This window comes from Dromaius novaehollandiae, chromosome 1 (genome assembly GCF_036370855.1).
Source record: "Dromaius novaehollandiae isolate bDroNov1 chromosome 1, bDroNov1.hap1, whole genome shotgun sequence".
In the NCBI taxonomy this organism is placed as follows: Eukaryota; Metazoa; Chordata; class Aves; order Casuariiformes; family Dromaiidae; genus Dromaius; species Dromaius novaehollandiae.
The window spans coordinates 217,080,067-217,102,434 of record NC_088098.1 but is presented as its reverse complement, the minus strand read 5'-3'; the positions used below and the strand labels follow the sequence as shown (position 1 = coordinate 217,102,434).

The 22,368-nt window shown below is 46.4% G+C and overlaps 1 protein-coding gene across 1 annotated transcript in view; it reads left to right on the top strand.

The window, feature by feature from the left end:
• The first annotated feature begins 128 nt into the window (after positions 1 to 128).
• Positions 129 to 22,368, top strand: part of FAM168A (family with sequence similarity 168 member A) — a 168,130-nt gene continuing 145,890 nt past the window's right edge. The window contains exon 1 of the mRNA XM_064505235.1: positions 129 to 508. The gene's annotated coding sequence lies outside the window, so the exon portion shown is untranslated. The remainder of the gene's footprint in view (positions 509 to 22,368) is intronic.

The following is a 22,368-nucleotide window of genomic DNA, read 5'->3' as shown; positions in this document are numbered from 1 at the left end:
CGGCTGAACTACAGCTCCCGGCATGCCTTGCTCCCTGCCTCCCTCACGCCCCCCCGCGCGGAGCGCTCGGCCGTCGCGGCACTACAACTCCCAGCAGCCCGCGCGGCGGCACTACGAGTCCCAGCATGCCTCGCTGCCGCCGCGGGCCCTGGCTCCGTCGCCGCCGCTTCCCCGCCCCTCGCGGCGGGAGGCGGCGCGCGGACTACGCTCCCCGGCGTGCCCCGCGCGGGGCGGCCGCGGCCGAGCCGGGGCGGCGGCGCGCGGGGCGTGCCGGGAGCGGTAGTCCGCGGCGCGGCTCTAACGGTCCCGCTGGTGGTACTCTCCCCCCCCGCCTCCCCTCGGCCTGCCCCCTCCCCCACTCGCTGGCGGCTGCGGGAAGAGACAGGAGCCGCGGAGGAGGAGGAGGAGGAGGAGGAGGAGGAGGAGGAGGAGGAGGGGGAGCGCGCCGCCGCCGACACCGGCAGAGGGGACGTCGCCGCCGCCGCCGCCGCCGCGCGAGCCGCCGCAGGTGAGGGGCGACCCCCGGGCAGGGCGGCAGCGGCGGCGGCGCATCCCGCCGCGGGCCGGCGCTGAGGCGGAGGGGAGGCGGGATGGCGGTGTCTGCGGGGCCGGCGCTGCCAGCGGGAAGGGGGGTCTGCGGATGTGTGGGGCTGGCAGGGTGTCCGTGGGGCTGGGGATGTGTGGGGCTGGTGGGGAGGGGGGTCTCTGGGGCTCGGGATGTGTGGGGCTGCCAGGGGAAGGGGGTCTGTGAGCCTGCCAGGGGGACGGGGGGGGTCTGTGGGGCTGGGGATGTGTGGGGCTGGCAAGGAAAAGGGGGGGTCTGTGGGGCTGCCAGGGGGAAGGGGGTCTGTGGGGCTGGGGATGTGTGGGGCTGCCAGGGGGAAGGGGGGTCTGTGGGGCTGCCAGGGGGAAGGGGGGTCTGTAGGACTGGGGATATGTGGGGCTGCCAGGGGGAAAGGGGGTCTGTGGGGCTGGGGATATGTGGGGCTGCCAGGGGGAAGGTGGGGGTCTGTGGGGCTGGCAGGGGTAAAGGGGGGGTTGTGGGGCTGGGGATATGTAGGGCTGCCAGGAGGAAGGGGGTCTGTGGGGCTGGGGATGTGTGGGGCTGACAGGGGAAGGGGGGGGTCTGTGGGGTGACAGGCCAGGGGTGCTGGGAAGGGGGTCTGTGGGGCTGCCAGGGGGAAGGGGGGGTCTGTGGGGCTGGGGATATGTAGGGCTGGCAGAGGAAGGGGGGGGTCTGTGGGGTGACAGGCCAGGGGCGCTGGGAAGGGGGTCCGTGGGGCTGGCAGGGGAAATGGGGGTCTGAGGAGAGGGGGTGACAGGGGCTGTGGGGCTGTCGGCAGGGTGCCCTGAGAGTAGGGGGGTAGGAGGGGGGGGCCATAGGGACGGAGGCTATGGGGGGGCTTTTGGGGTGGGGGTTATGGGGGTCAGTCATGGGGCACAGGGTATTTGGGGACGGAGCTTACGGGGGTCTTGCAGGGGCCCCGGGGACAGAGCTGCCGGGGCCGTGGGGTCTGGCTGGAGGTTGGGGGCAAGGGGGGGGCTGAGGGGGGGCAGCGAGAGCTTTGGGGCCGGTGGCAGGGCCACAGGGGCGCCGGGGGCTGCCGGGACGGGTGGGCGCACGGCGGCGGCGCCGGGGAGGGGGTCAAGGATGGAGTTAAGTCACTGGGAGGGGGGAGAACGGTCAAGGGCCTCGAGGGAGGCCGGCCGCGCTGGAGGCCGGGAGCAGAGATCGGGGCGGTTTAGCGAGGGGCGTCACGGTTTCCCTAAGGGATTTTGAAACACCCTCGTCGGGGCTGGTAGGTTTGGGGTCAGTATCCGAACGGCTTCTTTGGGGGAGCGTTTGGGGAAGCGAAGAGCTGGTGAGAAGCAGAAGGAGGATTGAGACACTCGGATGGATGGTGGCACCTGAAGGGACATGATGGGACAGTTTGGCGGCGCTGGGAAGGCGGCACGCAGGAGAACGAACGGGGATAACCGCTGTCGGCGCTTGTTCCCCGCAGATCATAAACATTCAGCACCCGAACGCGGCAGGGAGCCTCGTCGTACGCGTAGCCGCCGTGGAGAGGTGGCACGTGGGCGGCCGCGGAGGGAAGAGGTTTTGGGGCGCGAGGTGCTAACGGGGTCTGGTGGAGGTGGCCGGTGAGGAGGAGCTGGAGCCGAAAGGAGCTTTGGGAAGGTGTAAGAACCGCCTCGCAGGGGAGGCTGGATCTAGCCAGAGCACACGAGGGGAGCAGTACGACGAGGTCCAAGCCAAGTTCCACCTTTCCTTCTTGTGCTAGAAGGAAAATTGAGTTATTAGGTTCTTGCTTTGGGTTATTGATTGTTTTCTTCCGTGTATACAGCTCCGTTTAAACCCCTTGGTTCGCGTAGGCTTTTGGATGCCGGTGCGGGTTGATGCAGAAGGGTTATTTTTAAAGGAAGGGGGATGCTTCGGTATCACGGTGCATCCGCTCAAAATACTGCGAGGGGCCTGCGGAGATGATGGTGGGAGCGGTGCAGGGCAGGAAAATGAGTCCGTGCGTAACTTTGTGGTGGGGGGACGGAGCTGCGCGGTCTCGCTCTCCGGCTCCGCTTTGTGTCGTGGGGGAACCTGGGGTTGGAAATGACACAGATTTGATGAGATTGGGGATGTCATCGCATAACCTCCGTAGCCTGAAAACAGAGACCGCAAGGTTGTGAAATGTAAGACTGCATTAATCTCCTACCTGTACAAAATAGGTCGCATGTTGTATTTATATTTTGTGAAAGGTTTGTTGGTTTTTTTTAATAATTGCGTGAAGACTTTGTTATTGGCGTTGTGGTTTTCAGGGCAATTAAGTCCATCGTTATATTGCGGGTTAATACCAGGGAGGTGCTTAGCTTCAGTCCTTTATAGAAAACAGAGGAGCCTTGGAATACAGAAATGAAATAAATATTCGTTGTCGGAAAAGGGTTTGGACGGTGTTGGGGTTTTCTGTTTGTTTTCACCCCCCCGCACTTGATGACGATAAGCTTTCAGGTTGTGGCTCGTATTTCCATAGACTGAATTTCCTTCGAAAGGAATTCATTCGGTGCTGAATACAGGCAAATGTGGAAAAATGAGCAGGTTGAGTGGTTTTTTCTCTCTCCTGGACAAAGGCATGTTGTATTAAGCAGAAAGAAACCCCAAGTGATTCTACTTATGCTTTAATCAAAATATGATTTAAGATGCAGCAGTGTGTTTATTCTTGCTGTTAAACAGTGATGGAGGAAGCTAGAGCCTTTTTTAAGGAATGTGGAAGACGGAAACATCTTTAGGGAAACATTTTGCCGGACTTGATTGCATCAACTGCGTTATTGCATGAAATGTTAGCTGTGAAGTGGTTGTTGATTAGAAAACTCAAATTGGGCAGAGATGTTGAGTGATGTAAAGAAAAAGGAAATGAGGACTGTGAGATCAAATGCTTTTCTTTTTTTTTTTTGGTTCTTTCTGATTGTGATTTTGAATTTTAACTGTTCCATGGATTCTCTTGACCTTTATGGTTGAGTACATTAAAAAAAAAAGCTATGTTCTGCATTTTTATTCTTGCTAGCTGCATGTAATCATTAAAAGGGCTGATATCAATTAGCAAGGTATTTCTTAGCTAAAGTATATATTAAATCTGATTACTCCAACTTTTATTCTGGAAGCTACGAATACCAACTTACGTAGTTATACCTTTTGACTTTTTTCCAAAGTAAAATGTAACATTTTTTAGGAAGAATACCTCTCTACCAAACGATATGGTTATAGTGGCTTTTCATTTTGATGATCAGATACTGAGTGTTTCAAATGTTGTTGTTCAGACCTATCTGATTCTGTGCTTTTCATTTACTACTGTATTCACTAAAATTCCTGTCTGCTATGAAAGAGGTGCTTTCTTGAGTGGTAGATACGCAACTTTTCTCCTTTGAAACAGAGGGATTGGGATCAAAAGGGTTGGTTGCTATGAAGATTTTTTGAATTTTTTCCGTAATAGGAAACGTGAAAACTATTAAAAACTGTATAAAACTATGTGAAATAACTACAGAAGAGGTTCATGGAGGAAGAAGATACTATAGAGGTCCTTTTCTTATCTTAGATGATATTAATCTCTCTGTCACATTCAATGATAAGACTACATTGAAGTAGCTAAACTATTTAGTCATTTTAAAGACATATTTTAAATTTTATCTTTGCAGTTGAGTTTTGTTGTTATCCCACATCAATAACCCACTATATAGGTATGGGGGGGGGAAATGGAAAAGAAAGAAAGATCATGCTGCTCTTGGTGCTCCTAAAAACGTTTCTCGGAGAAACAGTTCTGTTAAAGGCCTTCAGTACCTCAGCCAAAAGCATAATTAAATTTAGACTGAATTTAATTATAATTTTAATTATCTGCTCTGTCTAGAGGAGCTTGTAAACCTCAATTTGGATGCCTAGCTGCAGAAACACCTGTGGTAGGTAAGGTTGATGCCCGCTTTTGGAGGCCTCCAGGAGGTCGGCATGGATCTCCTTCCCTGGGAAACGGGATGTGCAGACCTGGGATGGACCTCCTGGGTCTCCAGGTCCTGTCCGCTGCGCTAGTGAGCAGCCATGCCATAAACGTACTCCGTTTCGGTTTAGGCTGAGCTGGTTTTATTCCTGCTACATCTGGTAGAGGACCGTTTCAGACCTTTATGCCTCTGCCGGTTAGAAACCTCCAGATTTCCACCCGTAAACTCCCTGCTAATTTCCCGCTCTTGCGCAGTCGGTGGCAGGAGCTGATGAGGTTGTCAAAGGGAAATACAATTTTTATGCCTTTCCTTTCTGAGCTCACTCTTTCCTTCAGTTCAGATTATGATCTTCGTTTGTCTTCCAGTCATGCTTTTTAGGCTCGATTATCTCTGCAGAGGCCCCGATTTCCTTTTCCGCAGTGCGAATGCTCCGCGCGCGCTCTTTCCTCGGTAATTCGTAACGTCTCTCCTCAAACCGCGTTTTCTCAGCTGCGGGTTGCGCTGAGGAGTTAGCTTCACTCACGTTGCCTCGTACAACCTCTGCGTGGTTGGATTTTCCCTGGCTGGTGGGAAACGGCTTTGGATGGGCGAGGGGTGCACGCTTTCGCTCCGGAGCCGCCCGCCGCAGCGACGATGAGGTTCACCTGTATCCCGAGGTGCAAGAAACACATGCCGGTCTCCTCCTCCATGTGCGGATATGGCAAAGACATGTTCAAAGTCGTCTTAAAATTGCTGTAGTAGAGAGAAAAAGGCAAATGACTGGCTGAAGAAACAAGGTAATTTTGGCACTGCAGTCTTCTCTCTTATTTATTTGAGGATTGTGCCTCTGCGGAGAAACTGTGTGCAGAGGAGAGGGTTCTGGTGACTCTTTTCCCTTGGGTACATTTGTCTTATTATTTTTTTTGATGTGCCATAATCTTTCTAATCAATTAGAATAAATTTCACTGTTTCGATTCTGTACTTCATCCTATTCAGTCCGTAGAGCTCTTTGATCCAAAAGCGATTTAAGGAGAAAAGCATTCTCGTTGCGTTTTATGGCATTTTTCGAAACTGCGTAAGCAACACTTTTCTGCTGATTTTATATGTTAATCGATTTGCCCTGCGTTACGTTAGCAGCATGTTGCACGCTGGTGTGCATCTCCTGCAATAAACAGATGAAGATTTTGTTTCAGCGAAAGTCGGTAAAATCCACCTAACCATTTTTTACCTGTTGATAGTCTTCTAACTCTTAGAATAAAGATAAAATAATCTGTCACTGTTTAGAACTGGGTCTATATTTTCCAGAACTGGTTTCCTATGACTCTGCTACCTGTCAGTCAAGCAGGTTCAGTTCTCTCCAAATAGCTCTGTCTTCTTATTCCTTCAATTAAACTGAATCACTCTGTTCCTATTCTTGTGTTTAAACAAAGCGCCGGGTTTATATCGTTAAATATGGGAGGAAGATGCTGTCAGTGGCAGTGTTATGTTTATTCATACAAATATTTGTACACCTGGTTCCTTGATGAAGGATTAGGTGAGGTGCTGCCTATCTCCCTGCCCTTCGGTAATTTTGCCATGTATTAGGCAGATATTTCAGCCAGATTTCGAAGGGGGGATAGAAGCAGGTAGTCTGGCGTTTACAAGTCTTGCGGTTAATGGTCTTTGTGTGAAAATCCATAAGCAATCAGGGCTCCTGAGTCTCGCTGATTTTCCAGCAGTGTATGTAGAATATATATTTTGTATTATCGCCCTCTGCGAAATGTTGGCGCTTTGCTCCATTGGGTGGATAATCCTGATGTTGAACTGTCATGTTTATTTACTCGTTGCTTTGACTCAGTAGCAAAGGAAAGAGTGGTGAATTTTCAGGGTTTTCTTTATTTTGAGAGACAGGTGTGCTCTGCCAGGTGGGTCTGAAGCAAGACTTCGAAACCCGTATTTAAGGTCCCGATCGGAAGAGTTTCTGCTCTTGGGGTATCCTGAGCATCTGCAGCACCTCTGAAGTTTGTGGGAGCTACAAGTATGAAGCAACTTTTGAGAAACAGGCTTTTTTCTTTTTTTTTGTCTTGGTCTCCAAAGAGGAACATAAATACACACATCTGAGTCATTGCCAAAAAGGCTCTTTAATACGTCAGTTCATTCAAATGGGAGAATTTTGTTATTTATCTGTTATTTTAAAATCTCTTTCACCTCTTCTCAGCCTGACAGCGGATGACATAGTTCATCACGCTTACATTGAAGCAAACCTTGTATTTCTTCCTTCCTTCCTTTCTGAACCCCGCAATGAAGTTATGATGACGATGATATTTGTGGTAAAATGCCGTATTTTTCAGAGCGCCGTAGAGGGAACAAGGTTCTGGCGAGGACAACGGAGATGGATTGGTTTCCTCGCAGTGTCTGTGGGACTTGAGTCACGCTTAAACAGTCCTTCAGAGTTTGGTTTCATGGGGATGTGCTGAAAAGTCTGAGCCCTGCAAAGGCATTTCAAGTGACTGTGTACTTTCTGGGAGCAAAAAAATGCAGTGTATTGACACTCTGCAGCAAGCCATTTATTGCCATAAAATTTGTAGAAGCTTAAAAAACGTGCTTCTGTCGTCTGTGGGAGATGCCGTTTTGGTTTTTGTCTGTATTTTTCTTCCTTGCTTTCTGTTGTCTCTTTCTGAGTGGAAATAATCACCTGGAAATTTGGAACCTCGGAAAATTCAAAGTCAAAACAGAAAAACGATAGCAGGATTAAGGCTGAGGTGTTATTGGGAGGCTGAAAATTTTTGGTTTCTTTGCCTTAGCAGAGGCTAGAGATTTGGGAAGATTCTTAAAGATGAGCTTAAAGTATCTCGTGAGAGGAAAAAACACTAAACTGGCAAGAAGAGAATAGATGCCATCATGCCTATTAGGCATGTCTGATTCTTTGATAAAATAGATAAAGATTGCAGACTGCAGCGAAAGTTAAAATAGACCATAACATCTTGGATTCTGCAGTTTTCTTTTCTTGCCTATAATTTTCTGTTGAACTTAATCAGAAAAATCTGTCTTTTTTTGTGGCATCAAACTTTAGTTTATCCGTCAGGAATTAAAGCACAGTAAGTGGACTTTTATTTTCTTTGGTATGAGAGACACAACTCTATAAATATGGTAGAAATGGGGATTTAATCATTTCTGTTTTGGAAATGCATCGTGCGAAGCCGAGTGACAAGTCTTGAGCACAGTCTGCTCTTTCCCCATTTCCCTTCCAGTCCTTTATGCTGTTTGGATTTGCAGGAGATGGGCAACTTGCGTTTTTAATGAACGAGCTGGTTTATGGGGTGGGTTGTAACTAACCTCTCCTACTCTCCGGCGTTCCACCAAAGCCGGTTCTCGCTCTGTGGCTCCTCCAGTTTAGTGCAAGATTTTGGACTTAATTACACTCTCTGTATTTTTTTCCCATGTATTGACAAGACAGAGTTGGAAATGATCTCTGGAAAATGACCAGCTTAAATGTCCCTAGATGGGCTTAACCCCATTCTAGGGATACTTGGTCTTAACTGAAGAAGGTCTCCAAGCATGTTTGAGTTTGTCCTGCGTTTAGGTAGACAAGGTGAGGGCACTCATCATGGTTGCTAATGATTTTTCAACCATGACGAATCTAATATCCCTGTGGACAGGAAGCTTCTAAGGACTTGTCCCCATTGAAAAGTATCTGAGCTACGTTAGTGGGAATTTCAAGTGTGGTTGCTAATAGGTCCCCATATCAACATTTATGCTGCAGTAGTTGATTCTGCAGATCGTTTTGCAGTTTCCTGTGTAGGCATGTCCTAACTGAATGAGAGGTTTAATGGCTTTTGTGAAAACTACAGCATGTTCCTCGTATTCTTTGGGTTCAGCGTGAAGTAGTAGAGGCAGCTGGAATATAATATCCAGCTGGCGCTGTGATTGTTTGGAGGAGGAAATAAGACTTGCCTTTCATTTGCGGTATTCTTGTCCCGGTATAACCAGTGCTTTAGCCAGACCGAGGGCAGTCACTTGGTCATGAAAACAGGCTCTTCCAAATGCTCTCCTTTCTGTCATCCCTGCTTATCGTCGTCGTGCAAGTGGCAGGTGAAACCAATGCAAGGGAAATTTGCTAAAGCTCGAGTTTGCTCTTGATTTATCTGGACAACGGAGAATTTTTGGAGTCTGAAAACGCAGCTCTATAAATCGAGAAATGTTTTTCTTTACTACAACACCAGATCCCAGATGCAGACGTTCACCCTGTGGTTGACAGTCTTCTGAATATGGACTGCTTTCGTTTGGAAGCTGAATAAGATGTTTCTGTAAGAAAGACATGGGTCTAAGGTCTTTGTGAATCTCACTGAGTTAAGCCGTGTGAGATCCTCACGTGTAGACGCACTGTCTCCGTTTTCACCGTGGGAAAACCTGAGCCTGGTTCCTTGCTGACATTGCCAGGAAGGTTGGGTGAGATGCCGCGCTACCTCTAGAAAACAAACCCCAGGAGATGGATGTGATTTGCTTTACGTAGTATGGGAACGTGCTCAGATGCCGTGTTGGTGGCTTTGTAGAAGAACTTACATGAGAGTCTGTAGAGCTTAAGGCTTATTTAGTGTGACCTCCTGGAAACCACAGATCCTTAGATTTTCCCTGGAAGGAGCCTAATGACTCTTTATTTAGGGCTACTGTTTATCTTCAGCAAAGCCAGTTGGTCTTAATTTGGAGATCTCAAATCATGAAGAATATGTCACTTCCCTTGATATATTTCCAGCAATTAATTACCCTCTCTGATTAAAAAAATGAGGTCTGGTTTGTAATTTGGATTAGTTTCCAGCCTTTGCTTCTGAACGCCTCTCTTTGCTAAATTAAGATGTCCTTTGATACCTGATACTTTTCCCTTTGAAGGGAAATCATACTTCTGTAACCAAGGGGTCTTTCAGCTTTTATTTTGGGTTAGTTCAGTACATGGGGCTTTTTGGGTCTCTCTGCAGTCCTTAAAGTATTCTCGCTGTTGCGCCCTGTTCATTTTTCATCGTTCCAGTTAAAACATAGGCTGCTTTTGCAGCGTTTCCACAAGGAGAGTCTTACCAATGCCGTGGACAGAGGCAAGATTGCTTTTTTTATTCCTGAATTGCTGTGTATCTACACAAAAAATGGTATCAGACCTTCTCATAGTGCCTCGAACCAGGAATGCTCGTGGAGCTCGTTGCCTGTTAGTACCCCAGGTACTTTTTCAGGGTTGCTGCTTTTCGGATTTTGTTCCCTACTTATAGTACCTTGCATCGGGTTGTATTCAAATCTACTTTGAGTAGCCCTTGCACTCTGAATTGCAATGTATGATTGGCCTGCCTTCCTCATCCGTCATCCAAGGACCATTCACAAATCTTATTAGCTGTGATTATATTAATTTCCAGATCAACAGTGAACCTCCTGAGTGGTATCAGGCTCCGCATCGAGCCCAGCAGAAGCCTGCTACCGCTAGCTGTGTTGAGGATGATTTTCCGTGGATGACTACTTTCAGTGATCTGTCAGTTGGCCAATTCTAAATCCATTTAACGTGCTTTATTGATATAGTATAGTGCTAATTTTTTAATCAAAATGTCATGTTCCACAAAAGTCTGTCTGTTACATCGCAGAGGTTACCTTTATCAACCTAATTCGTAATCTCATCTAGGAATGAAATCAGCTGTGTTTGACAAGACCTATTTTCCATAACATCGTGTTGACTGTCATTAATTTTGCTCCCATCCTTTTTAAGTCTCTATCAAGTCTGATTCAGTTTTCCCATATTTTGTCCAGAGCTGATGTCTGGCTAACTGAGTTATAGTTACTCGAGTCATCTTTTTCCCCCCTCTTTTAATGTTAGTGTATTAGAAACGTTTGTCTTCCGAATTTTCTTCAGCATGCCACAAAAGCAGTGAAAATGAGCCTGAGGGTCTCCAAAATCTCAGCCGCTTCTCTGAGGACTCCTAGCTTAAGCTGCGTGGACCTCTGAGGAGTTCGTTATCGAAGTGCAGAGCTGGCAGAGCACACGGGAGGCTCAACTCCATTCCCCTCTTTGAGGCAAGATGAAGTGTCTCTAGAGCATCTCCGACAAACATTTTTCTGATTTTTCCCTAAAATCTTCCCGTTTAGAAGATACCCCAGGCTCCTTTTGTAGATGGTCATTGTGCTTGGCTACCGTTTGAGTTGAAAGGTTTTCCAATACGTTATTTCTCCGGTAGATGAAGACACTCACCTCCTCTGTAGAGGACACTCAGAAAGATCAGTCACCACCGTCACTGGAAGAGGGCTACGTTCTCCTCCAGTTTTCTTTCCTCTAGGCTGAATGAAATCCTTTAATCTCTTCTCGTGGATCACACGTTTTCTAAATCTCTCACCATTTTTGTTGCTTTCCTCTGTACACCGATTTGTTTACTTTTCCGTACGTGGGCTCGATGCTCCGTGGCCTTGTCAGCATCGTGTGAAGTGGAGCAATGCTGTCTTCCAAGTGGCGCATTATTAAAACAACCTCAAATGCCTTTGCCCTTTTTTTGCAGATCCGTCGCGTTGTTGACGTATATTCACTTATGATCCAATATATCCCCAAGGTTATCTTCTGTAGCCCAGCAGACGAGCTGGTTACTCTCCACCTGGGCCACGCACGCCGCTCTTGTGCTTGTCCTTATTGAATTTCATCAGGCTCTTTTGGTTTGACACAGTCTGGCCTTGACGTATCCGTGTTGGCTGTGTTCTTGTTCCGTTTTTGCCATATCCTGTAGGTTGCTTTTAAACAGATTTTGTGATTTTTCTAGTATCTTTCTGTTGATCGTGGTGAGAGTTAAGTCTCCAATTTGCTTCAGAAGCTCTTTGAAACTGCACTAGGTAGCTCTTTCCTTTTTGATCGCCAAAGCACTTTGTGAGTGAATATAGGTGGGTCATCTCTATGCAAATTCCTTAATTTTTCCTCTGTTCAGTTATATTTGTGAAAAAGCGGCCTCTTTGAAGTGACGCCTATTTTCATTATGTTGATGTTTATTTAAGATGATAACTAGAAAGTGCAAACGTCACACAAGTGAAAATCAGTCATTTAAATCCAAGCATTTTGAAAACGTGATCGAGTTAGTAGACTTAGACATATTTAAATGCAAGTCTGTTCTTTTTCTAGACTATCACGGCTTCCAGTCGAATGATTGCTTCAGCTTTATTGGTTGTAATGAGGTCCAAAATAGTTACTTTGAGTTTGACTGTGTTATAATTCATCACCTAGCATTTTTGGAAACTAATCGCGTGTAATTACTTGCTGCATGAGATTTTCGGCGTGCTGCTCCTGTCTCCTCCAAAACACCACCTCCCTGTGTGCCTCCGGAGCGACGTATCCCGCTGTCTGTCGTGGCGCTTCCCAGAACCTGCTGCTGGGCTTCATCCAGCACAAACGCGCTGATCCGAGCTGCGATAGAAATTCGTTTTTTCCGAGTTACCACCGATTGTGAAAGAGGCATTCCCCTTTTTCTCTTTGCAAAGGTACATTGCAGCCATCGCTTCTCTTTTGTATCTCAACACCTTTGAACTGAGGATTTTAAAGTCCAATCACGCTCATCCCATCAGATTCCTTTCTCTTTTTTTTTTGCCAATCAGGATTTTATTTGTTCTGGCTTGTTATTCAGACTCCTAGCATCCATATATAGCAGCAGAGAATTCATTTTCTTTGCCGACCCTCTTTCTTGTCTGACTTTGAACTTCATTTACCCTTCTGCGTGTCCTTCTCTTGTGTTTGGTCTGTTCCTTTCCGGGATGCATCAGCAGTTTCGTCTGGGAAGGTGTCTTTCTCGCTGGAAAGATGCTGGCTCTGCAGTTCGTGAAATCTGTGTTCCCCTGCAATACAGTTCAATTACTCAAAACCAGATGCGTTCGCCTTGCACACCCTCGGTCATGCCTTCGATGTTTTTTTTTGCCTTCTCTCGCTTCTAGTGCTGGACGTGTGGCTCAGCCGAGGGATCAGCGACCGGTGGAGCTGCAGTCAGGCGGTGCGTGGTGGTGTTTTGTGGGTCTCCTTTGCCAGGGCAGCAGTTTGCAGTTTCGGACTCGCCCTGACCTCTGGACTTATAGAGCTTGCCAAACCTCGACGTAGACTTTCCTTTCCAGCTCTCTTCCCTGATCCTTGAAATCGTTTCGTGTGTTTAGTTTCAGCCGGTGCAGCGTTGCTGGTCCCCCTGTGCCTGGTTCCTCCTTTTGACCAGAGCGATTAGCCAATATTTGTGGTTGTCTGTTGACAGAAGAAATCAATGCCGGCCAGGTATCTCTCTGAGGCCATCTCGCTGATTCGCACGGTATGTTTGCAGAGGCTGACTTTCAATTTTGCTCAATGCACCAAGGTCGTTTTTCCAGCTAGCAGTCCACACGCGCACGCTTTCACTGTGACTTACGCTACGGGTGTTTCTCGGGTTGTCCTTGGCTTCCTCTTGCTTTCCTGAAGTTCTTCACCGATGTTGCTGGCTCCGTCGGTACGGTCCGTTCTCGCTTGTTCTCTGTGCCTTACGTCGTCTCCTCTTCTACGAAAATAGCGCCTCTGCCTCTGTGCTCAGCCCCTTGAGAAACATGTTTACACATGTTTGCTTAGGCCAGTTTCTGGCCGGCCTTGCTAGCTTTTATCTTTTTCCTCCAAGATTCCTCATAACAGAGTTGTTTTCCCTGGAGATTTTCCGGACAGCTTCATAATCCAGCTCAGTCGTGTGCTTTCGCTCCGGGGAGAGAGTGGGAGGTATCTCTGCCGGGGAAGCCAAATCTGGACATTTTCTCATTGTGGCCCCAATTTTCCTAGCCATGGGTGATGCTCTGACCATTAGGTCATGGAAGACCTAGATCTGCTGCTTTCGCGTGCATGATTTCCCTGTAGTGTACAAATCGTGTAATCACTTAGTGCCTCAGTTTCCCATTTGAAATACAGGATAAAAGGGATAATAGTGTTCTTTACTGTGCAAGCGTGGCAGAAAGATAGATATGTGAAATATTGGGAGATGCCCTGATACCCACAGGAATGACTCGCCTTGAAAGGAGGAGAAGGTTGAGTCCCATGCTTGTGGTCGCCTGGTTGGGTTACTCCATTGACCTCTCTATGGGTTTCTCTTTAAGTTTTATACGGATTTTCGAATAACACCAAACGTGTGGCACTTATTTGGGGAAAGCCTGTAGCGTCAGCGCCACAGAGGCTGTTTGGCGTGCTCCTAGTTTCGGTTTACAATTCAGGCTGGTGCCTTTGATCTGCAGAACTCTTGATTTGAATCTTATCTGCTTGTGAGACCTCTTTCCCCGGGATTGTGCTGGTGGTTGAGATTAGCTGGGGCTTGCTTCGCTGGCAATCTCCCTTTTAAATCTGAGAGGACTTCAGCAGGGTTTTCTCCTGGGGCGGGGGGGCTCTGATGCTGGGATATGCTTTCCTCGGTGTTATCAGTTTTCTGGCTATTGAGATAAGCTGCAGGGCTCTTGGATCACTGAGTTTTTCACCATAGCAGCGACTGGAAGGAGACATACGCATCTTCGGTGGCTGCAGGTTTCACCTGGCTTTCCTAGGATTTTACCTTGATATTATTATTTAGTGTATCTCACGTTGTGCTCGTGTTAACCAACAGATAGCAGAAAGAAGACTAAAATGAGGAACAATTTTAGCCCGTTTCCTTGATGCAGCAAATACCCTCTCCGAACCAAGGCTATTGCTTGCCTGCTGACGTCAGATATGTTGTGCTCCAAAGGCTCTGAGATCCAGGTATCAGAAGATAGTCTAAATGCTGCTTCACAGAAATACTATGTACTAAAAACACTTCAAGTACTTCTATGGCTTCTGTGTTAGACCATCCAACCACTTACAAACTGTAGGTACCATACCAGCGCTTTTATGCGGTAGAGAAGTGCCGTTGACCCCGGTTCCCCGTCTGTAAAATGTGCCTCAGACGGGCTGCGAGCCGGGTTTCGTTGCTGGCGTTGGTGGATGGGAGTCCCTGTCGCCCCTTTGGGTGATGGCACAGGCTCAGTTTGGCTTCGGGGGCCCTCGGGCATCATCTCGTGGTGTTTGAGGTGGCAGGGCCTGAGCACCTCGCTGCCCCGGCTTCTACTCGCGCGGCTGTGTTCCCAGCCTTGCGCTGCTCCTGGGCTGGTCTCGTTGCTTGGCGAACTCATCCAACACAGAAAAATAGCCTACAAAATAAGAAAACAGCTTGCAAAGTCAAGCTTGCTAGAGGGACAGTAGACTTAGGGTCAACTCGTGGCATCTTCCTCACTTCCAGCAGGACAATTCCCTTTTTCTGTAATTACAGCGGTGAAGCATTTCTTTAAGCCTGCCCAGGAAGGTCGACCACAAACTTACTTCAGGCTCTTGCCATTCAGTAAAGAGGGAGCGGAAAAAAATCCAGGGATGAAACTGCTTACGATACATTCTCCAAGGGAAATGTGATAGCTTTGGTGGAGATCTGTAGTCTCTGAAAATCTTTGTGTATGAAGATGTTTTAACAGCAGTATCCGTTCTAAGATTATTGGGGAGCATCCAGACTCTATTCCTAGTATTTAGAGCAGAGATCTGTTTAATTGGAGCCCGTTTCTGGGAGCCGTGCTTCCACCGGAAAAAAATCCGATATTACCGCAAACAGCGCTTGCAATTACTTTGTTACCTGCTTATAATTAACCCTGATGTTTTCTTCCTGATTCGGGTCATTTCCGTATTTGTGTACGACGTACGAGAGCGAGGGGAAAAAACCTCAGCAATGAAAAAGAGGAAATTGAGACAAAACGTTATCAGATAAGCCGGGGAAGTTAGATAGGTAGCTGGAAGCCTTTGCAAACAGGGTTTTGAAGGTGACAGTATCCCTTTAATTTGAGACGAAAAAACCCTGTGCTGGTACTTAATTTTTAAAAGCAGTTCTGTTTTCCAGAGCGTCTGGGTCCGAGCTTGACTGGCAGAAGTGCCGCTCCTTCGACGTTTGCCGCTCAGCAGTCTTTTCTACCAGGGATAATTTATTCCTCTTTGACGGCGTGCCTGTAATACAAATTAATACCAAAGCCATAGGATTTTGTTTTCCTACGTACTCAAATGAAGAGAAAAACAGAAGAGTGTATTTAAAAATGGATTTCAGATAATCTGGGATGACAAACACTCAAATACCTTGGCTATAAACATATATTTGTTGCCAGAGCATCAGTATGTAGTAGGAAAGACTGTTGGGTGCTGTAATATTTATTTTTATGCTCCAAGTATAATTTGAGTCCTCCTAAAATTTAATTCCGAGTTTCCTTAACTGACGATGTTTGTTTTCAGAGTGATTGCACCATCTCTAATGCATCTGATCAGAAGCCCTTGATTTTATCCTAATGTTGATTTTTGCCTGGGTGTCTGTCTTTAAAGGTAGCAGCAGTGCAATATGTTCTTATTCTCCGAAACCATCGCTGTTTACTGTGTCACGTGTAGACTCATTAGCAAAGTGATGCAGCACAGTCTCGCACATTCGTGGACTAAAAGCATATTACGGTTTAGCAGAAAGTAAACTGAAATTTGTAGCACAGGCTCTAATTCTCTTTTCCTCTTGAGAAGTCTTGAATGCACTGTATTTTTACTATATTTTTCACATTCAGTGTGAGAATTGGTGCAGTAAAATAGTGGTGTGGTTGTGGTTTTTCTCTCGGACCCTTTTAGCAGAACACAAAGGGAGTGATAAGATGCAGGGCCGTACTGCCGTTTCCTAGAAGTTGTTGCTTGAAGGAATTTCTCGTTTGGTTTGAACCTTTTTGCAGAAGCGAACCTAACGATAGATACGATAAAGCCATTTATCCGATACGCGTTGCTTAAATGGGATGTTTGTTTTAATAACGGTGTGATTTGCAGGACTCACATGACTCTGATTTTCATTCTCATGGAAATAAGTGCATGTGTTTGGACTTGCAGGGCTCCTGTTGCGGTTAATCGCTGTGATACGTCAGCTGATGGATGCTTTTAGCCCGGGCAGTGCTGGACCAGTGCGTTCAGTAGCGTGGGGTGATGAGCTTTGCCGTAGTCTTGACCTGGCTGGAGGTGCCTAGATGACTAGTCGGCCTTTGCCGAAGCGCACGGGATCGGTGAGAGCCGAAGCTATTGTCGAGTTAGGGTCCGGCCCAAGTGGGTTGCCCATTTTTCCTCGCTATGAAGTTCGGTCAGGTTGGCTGTACTCGAGTTGCTGCTTTCACGTTGACTAGCTTGCAGGAGAGCTGGGGGCTGGCTCTGGGGGCTGCAATAAATGGAGCCGTCCTTTAAATTCCTCCCCAGCAAACTGTGACTTCTGAGGAATTTTAGTGCCAAGTGACGTTCTCATTAAGCAAATTGGCACTGTGTTATCACAGAAGTCCTCGAGCCCGGTGGGTTGGGGAACGTGCTCGAGCTGTCCCGTTTAGACGGGCCCGTTGAGGTCCAGGAGAGTCGCACAAGGTGATCCTGGTTGCTCAGTGCCTTGGGCTCGGTGATGCTATTTTGTTGGACTTGAGGTGCATTTGAACAGGAAAATAAAACAGGCGTAAAGCAGCGCTGCCAAAGACAAGAGTCGCAAGCCCTGCTTGCAGAAAGGGGATGCGTTGGAGGAGGACATCGCCCTGTTAAGAGTAGTAGTGCTGCAAGGGCTCAAAGGGTCAGTGGTGGGCAGAGCAGGTTCATCGAAACGCGGAGGTGGACGCTGTAGCAAAAAAAGCGCAAGCAGTTTTTAAACTTATGAGCGTTTTGAGTAGCGAACAAATCTCACTTCTGTATTTGGTGTTTTGTGCGGGAAGATTGTGTGTGATCTGCATTTCAGCATCTTGAAATAGCTTTTTGGAAAGGTGGTAGAGGAACAGCAGAAACAGCAGAATAGTCTGAGGACCAGAGAAAACGCGGCGCAGGCGAGCTTGGCATCTCCTGCCGATTGGAAGTGAGGCATGTGGTTTTTATTAGGGAGGGGGACGGCCTGTCGCAATGACTGATCACAGGAAAAAGCGTTTTTTTCCATCTCTTGGAATTCCCACATTTGCTTGCTTTTCTTTACAACTGTGTGGGCAAATACAAGCTATGCTCTTGCCAAATCCTGGGTTTGGTCCACGGGCATCTGGGGGATGTTTAACGGCATGTGGTGGGCAGGAGGTGACTCTCCGTGAAACGGCGGTCTCGCCCGGCCTTTAAAGTGCTGAAATGATGGACCCATCTTCTTGTTTTGGGCCGAAAGAACGAATCATGGAAAGGCACCAGGTGAGCAGCGCTTGTACTGTTAACTTGCAGCCGGGTTACGGAGAGGTTGCGTTAGGAGGTGGTGGACTCTGTTAATTAAAGCATTAGTTTTTACTTTAATGGGTCAATCTTTGCATTACAATTCCTACCTTATTCTAGTTTAAAAGATTCAGTGCAGGATGGGAATCTAGTAAGGGCGGTCTTTGGCTTATAATTCAAATTAGCCATGAGCTGAAGACAAGCCCTAAGAAATATTCTGGAGCCTGTAATAACTATTGGAGCAGACCTCTATTCCTGAGAGTTAAGGATAAAAGTAATATATTTATTTATGATAGGAAATTCCTAAGAGTTCTAAAATACGTGTGGCCATCTGGATTGCTCAGAAGTTTGACGTTGCTCGCAGGACTGTGGATGGCAGCTCGCGATCTTAATTTAGGATCGTTTGAGAAAGGGATTTATGAAATACGGCCCCCTGTAAAATTGCTATTTACAAAACGTCGGCAAACTTTCTTCCTCCCCAAAGTAATATCGTCCTCAACGTTCACCTCTGGCAGCGGTGCCTGTAGAAAATCATTTAGAAAATTCTTATAAAGGTCTATTTGGAAGTGCACCGTAGCACCAGCTACGATGAGGCACTAAGAACACCATAAAGCATGTGAACAGCAAGACAACGGCTCTGTTTAAATCTGCTGGCTCCAAGCGATGTATTATAGTATCTGGGCATTTCCAGATGATCTGTTCTGGTCATTGGACCCAAGTGTCACCAAGACCCTGATAGGACCCTATTCATAGTCATCTTCTGAAAATGTGTCCTGTGCTTTGATTAGTCTTGGTCTGCATCCTGTAGGACCTAGTTCTGCCCCTCCTGCCTCGCAATCAAAATTGCCCATTTGGGCGATATTGGAAGTGATCTAAGTACGCTTCAGAAGTATTGTTAAGGAATTCAGTGCTAAATAAACTATAGGAAAGATGAGAGTCTAGCAAGCATTCGGATACCGTAAGACTAATAGTCTTAACCTATTTCTTGAGCAGTGGGATCGAGCGCGATCAAGGAAAAACAGTTTGGCTCAGTGAGGGCTTTCTTCGTAGCAGAAGTTTTAAGAACTGAAAATGAACCTCAGAGGCAGGAGAGTGAGGGCTTATGGAAGAGCCTATGTTGTGGTTAGGTACCTCTATTTATTTATTTATTTCCATCAAGAGATTGTTCACACACTGTGCTGTGCAGTAATGGAGACCTGAGTTTCCATAGAGTTAGTTTCTAAGGGGTCTCTGTTACCTGGGGAAAAGAAAGAGCTGAAGGGGTGGGAGGGCGGTCGTCAAGGGGAGGTGGCTGTGCTTGAAGAGCCCTGGAGTAAGGGCAAGCGGAGATGCTCTTGACCCTCCCATGTCCTTCTCCTGCAAATAACATTTCTTGCAATCCCTGCCCGTGTTTGCTCCTAAAGCAAGGATTTTGGAGGTTGTTTCCATACTGGATTCTCGGTCGGGGAAGAAACTTAGACCATCCCAACGTTCCTGCTGGTGGCTTCCAGATTACGTAGGCCGCGCGTAGGTTTGGAAGCGGATTATCGGGCGGCATACACGGGCTGTGCTTCTTTAGTGGAGCACGGTTGCATGCAGCGACTGAGCCACCGGCAGTGTAAACGGGTGTGCAGAATCCCTTCCTCGTCCTGCGGGTCCAAATTCAGGTGAGGGACTGGGCTGCTTTCCAAGCAGGAGTGCGATAAATTAATTTTTGTGTAACAGGCCTCCCTTTTACAGTGGAGGAGCTGAGGTCCAAAGAGAGTAGTTAAGTATTTGTCAAAAAACGCTTGCTCACGGATACTGCGTTTCTAACTTGAGATGCCCGAGGTGTGTGTTTGCCGAGAAGCTTTGCATCTTTGTAGCCCTCGATGTGCTGAATGCAAAGCTCGGTTGACGACAGATGCAACTGTCAGGTCTCAGCATCTAAATTGCAGATTTGGCCTTGAGTGTCCGGAAAATGAGGATTACACAATTAGTTAATCAACTAGAAGGAATCCGAAGCTGGGCGTTACGATGGCTTTCTACGGCAAAACCTAGGAGAGACCAGTTCCTTGGGGCAGCATTCATCGTAGTGCTTAACGGCAAGACCGTGCTTGCCGTTCCTGCAGTTTTGTGTCTCCTTTGCTACATGACTTCTGACTCGGGAGCAGTCCCGCAGACAGCAGCTTCATTCTCTCTTAAGGCCAATTCGGTCAGAATTCATAACCAATTTTGCATGATATTTTAGAGCTGATTTTTCACAATTTTTATCAGAATCAGTTCTAAAATATCATGTAAAATCGGTTGTGAATGTCTCTCTTTATTGTTTGGCTTTGCAGCCACAAGTATGTCGAGCTTTAATGAAACAAATACGAAAAATCAAAGTTATCGCTGAACTATGTTGATCCGTAGGAGTTTAGATAGGAAGCAGAGACCTTTCACACAAATAGCGCGAGGTTAATGTTATTTGTGCAAAATAACTATTGGAAGGTATTCATGCTATTTGGTGTTTCTTACTATTTTATCCTATTTCATGTTGGAGGATGTTGAGATAAGAAAAATCCCGAATTCCAGGTATTGAAGGACGTAATGATGGGGGATCCCAGAGGTGCTGCGTGCTGGGCTTGTGGGGTGTCTCTTGCTGGCAGATGTAAGGGGCCTGAGGGGAGAAGCAATATAGTGAAATGTTCTGTATTTAACTATTAAAACTAACGTGTCCAAACTGCAGTTTTCAGAGGTCTGAGATCTGACCAGATTAGGGCTGATATTCCTGAATATAGTTAAAAGCCTGTCTTTAATGACGATGAACTTTGCCTTATGCTTCGGCCGCATCCTGCAACCAAATTTGGGATACAAAATACCCAGGTAGGGTCTGCACTTTCCTAGTCTCAGAATGAGTGGACCAATTTTGGTTTCTCAGGGTCCAAATCCCGCAAAATACAGCCAGAGGAAGACACCAAAACGAGAAAATGATGGCTTGAACAGTAAAAATTTATTAAAGTTGCAGCTGAAATGGAGCAATGGAAAGTTTGAAATAATCTGTGCCATAGTTGTCCATACCAGCTGCACTTTATGGATATGCACTATTCTATACGGTTATGAAGGATGGCTCTGTGCTTTTAATACATTAAAAGATGCAAGTTGGCTTTATTTAGCTGGAGAAATTTGGGTACAAACTACTCTACTCGAGGGAAATATCATTCTTTGCAGTTAAATTTGGCTGTTCTGCTTACTGAAGCATGCATGAGAGAGAGAGAGAGACCTAGAATGATAATCTGACATTTTCTAGGATAATTTTTTTTTTTTGCTATTACCTCTTTATGACATTGGCCTTGACAGGCATCACAAAATGGTAGAGGCGTTGCACCGGCTAGTATAGACTGCTGTATAGACTGCTATACTTAACTGGTTTTTGAACTTCGCTGTTGTATTTATTTTATATATACATATATATATATATATACACACATACATATATATATATATATATACATATATATATACATATATACATATATATATATATATATATAGAGAGAGAGAGAGAGAGAGAGAGATGGTTTAAATCAGTGCTGAATGCAATTTGTGATAAACTGGTAGCAACTATGGGCGAATTGTGATCGCTCCAACCCCTCTGCTTCGTTCTGAGCATCAGTTTTATATTGAATCTTTAATAAACCACTTAATTGCTGAATATTACAGAGCGATGTAAACCCCTTGAAGGAAATCAAAAGAATCCTGCTATTGAGTTAATTGGATCCAAGTTTGAGTGTTTTTTCCTTTCTTTTTTTTTTTTTTTTTTTTTTTTTTTTTTTTTTTTTTAATAAAGACTAAATGATCTATTCAACTCTTTCAGGCTCTACTTGAGAGAGACACACCTGTGTCTGGCGTGCAGAGGGGTTTCCTCATTAATTAAGAGCACTTTCCTTGTGTTATTACTTAATTGGGTGTCGCGGGGAACCTGATGAGACAATGAAACGGGCTTAATTGCATACAAATGAAACACGTGCTCCTTCGCTTGCTGGCGTGCTGCGTGATGTGACCCATGGCTAGTTACCATCCTCTGGTAGGGACGGCAATTGCTCGGGAAGCAAATGCAGCCTCCTGGACTCCGAATATTGTTAATTCAGCACTTTTCTTTTCCCCGTAGTCCATTTGCCCCAGTTATCAGACTTGTGTAAGAAGAAGCTTTCCAAGTTAGACAACATACGGATTGCAAACACCTAAGCAAGCTTGACTGTCACTTTACCTTTCGCACGGGTCATACGTTCCTCTATAGTTCAAAAACTTATCCTAAAGGTAAATTATTATTATTATTTAATATACAGGACTTCTGGGAGCATATGCATGCATGCACGTGCAGCCAGGAGCTTGCATGGAAGCTGGCCGCACTGGCGCCTTGCAAGGACTGACACGGAGGTCTAACTGAAAGCTTTGCCGAAACTTTTGGGCTAGCCTCTAGGCCTATTTGCTGCTTTCCGATAGAGTTTACAAGCTCTGCTTGCGAAGTTAGGCCTGAATAATACTATATAAAACTCAACCAAACAGAGCTGAAGAGCTTTCAAACCCTTTTATTGTGGAAAATACCCTTGTTCAGGAGGATATGTCAATGCAGTTATCTTGAGAGGAGCATAAAAAATTGTTGTCAGAGGCAGAGTATGCTTTTCTTCCTGGAAATGAACTCTCCCGCTGTCTGTTAAAGTACTTGCTATTGGATTTCAGATGAAGAGAGTCTCCATCAAGACCAAGGTAAAGACATGAGC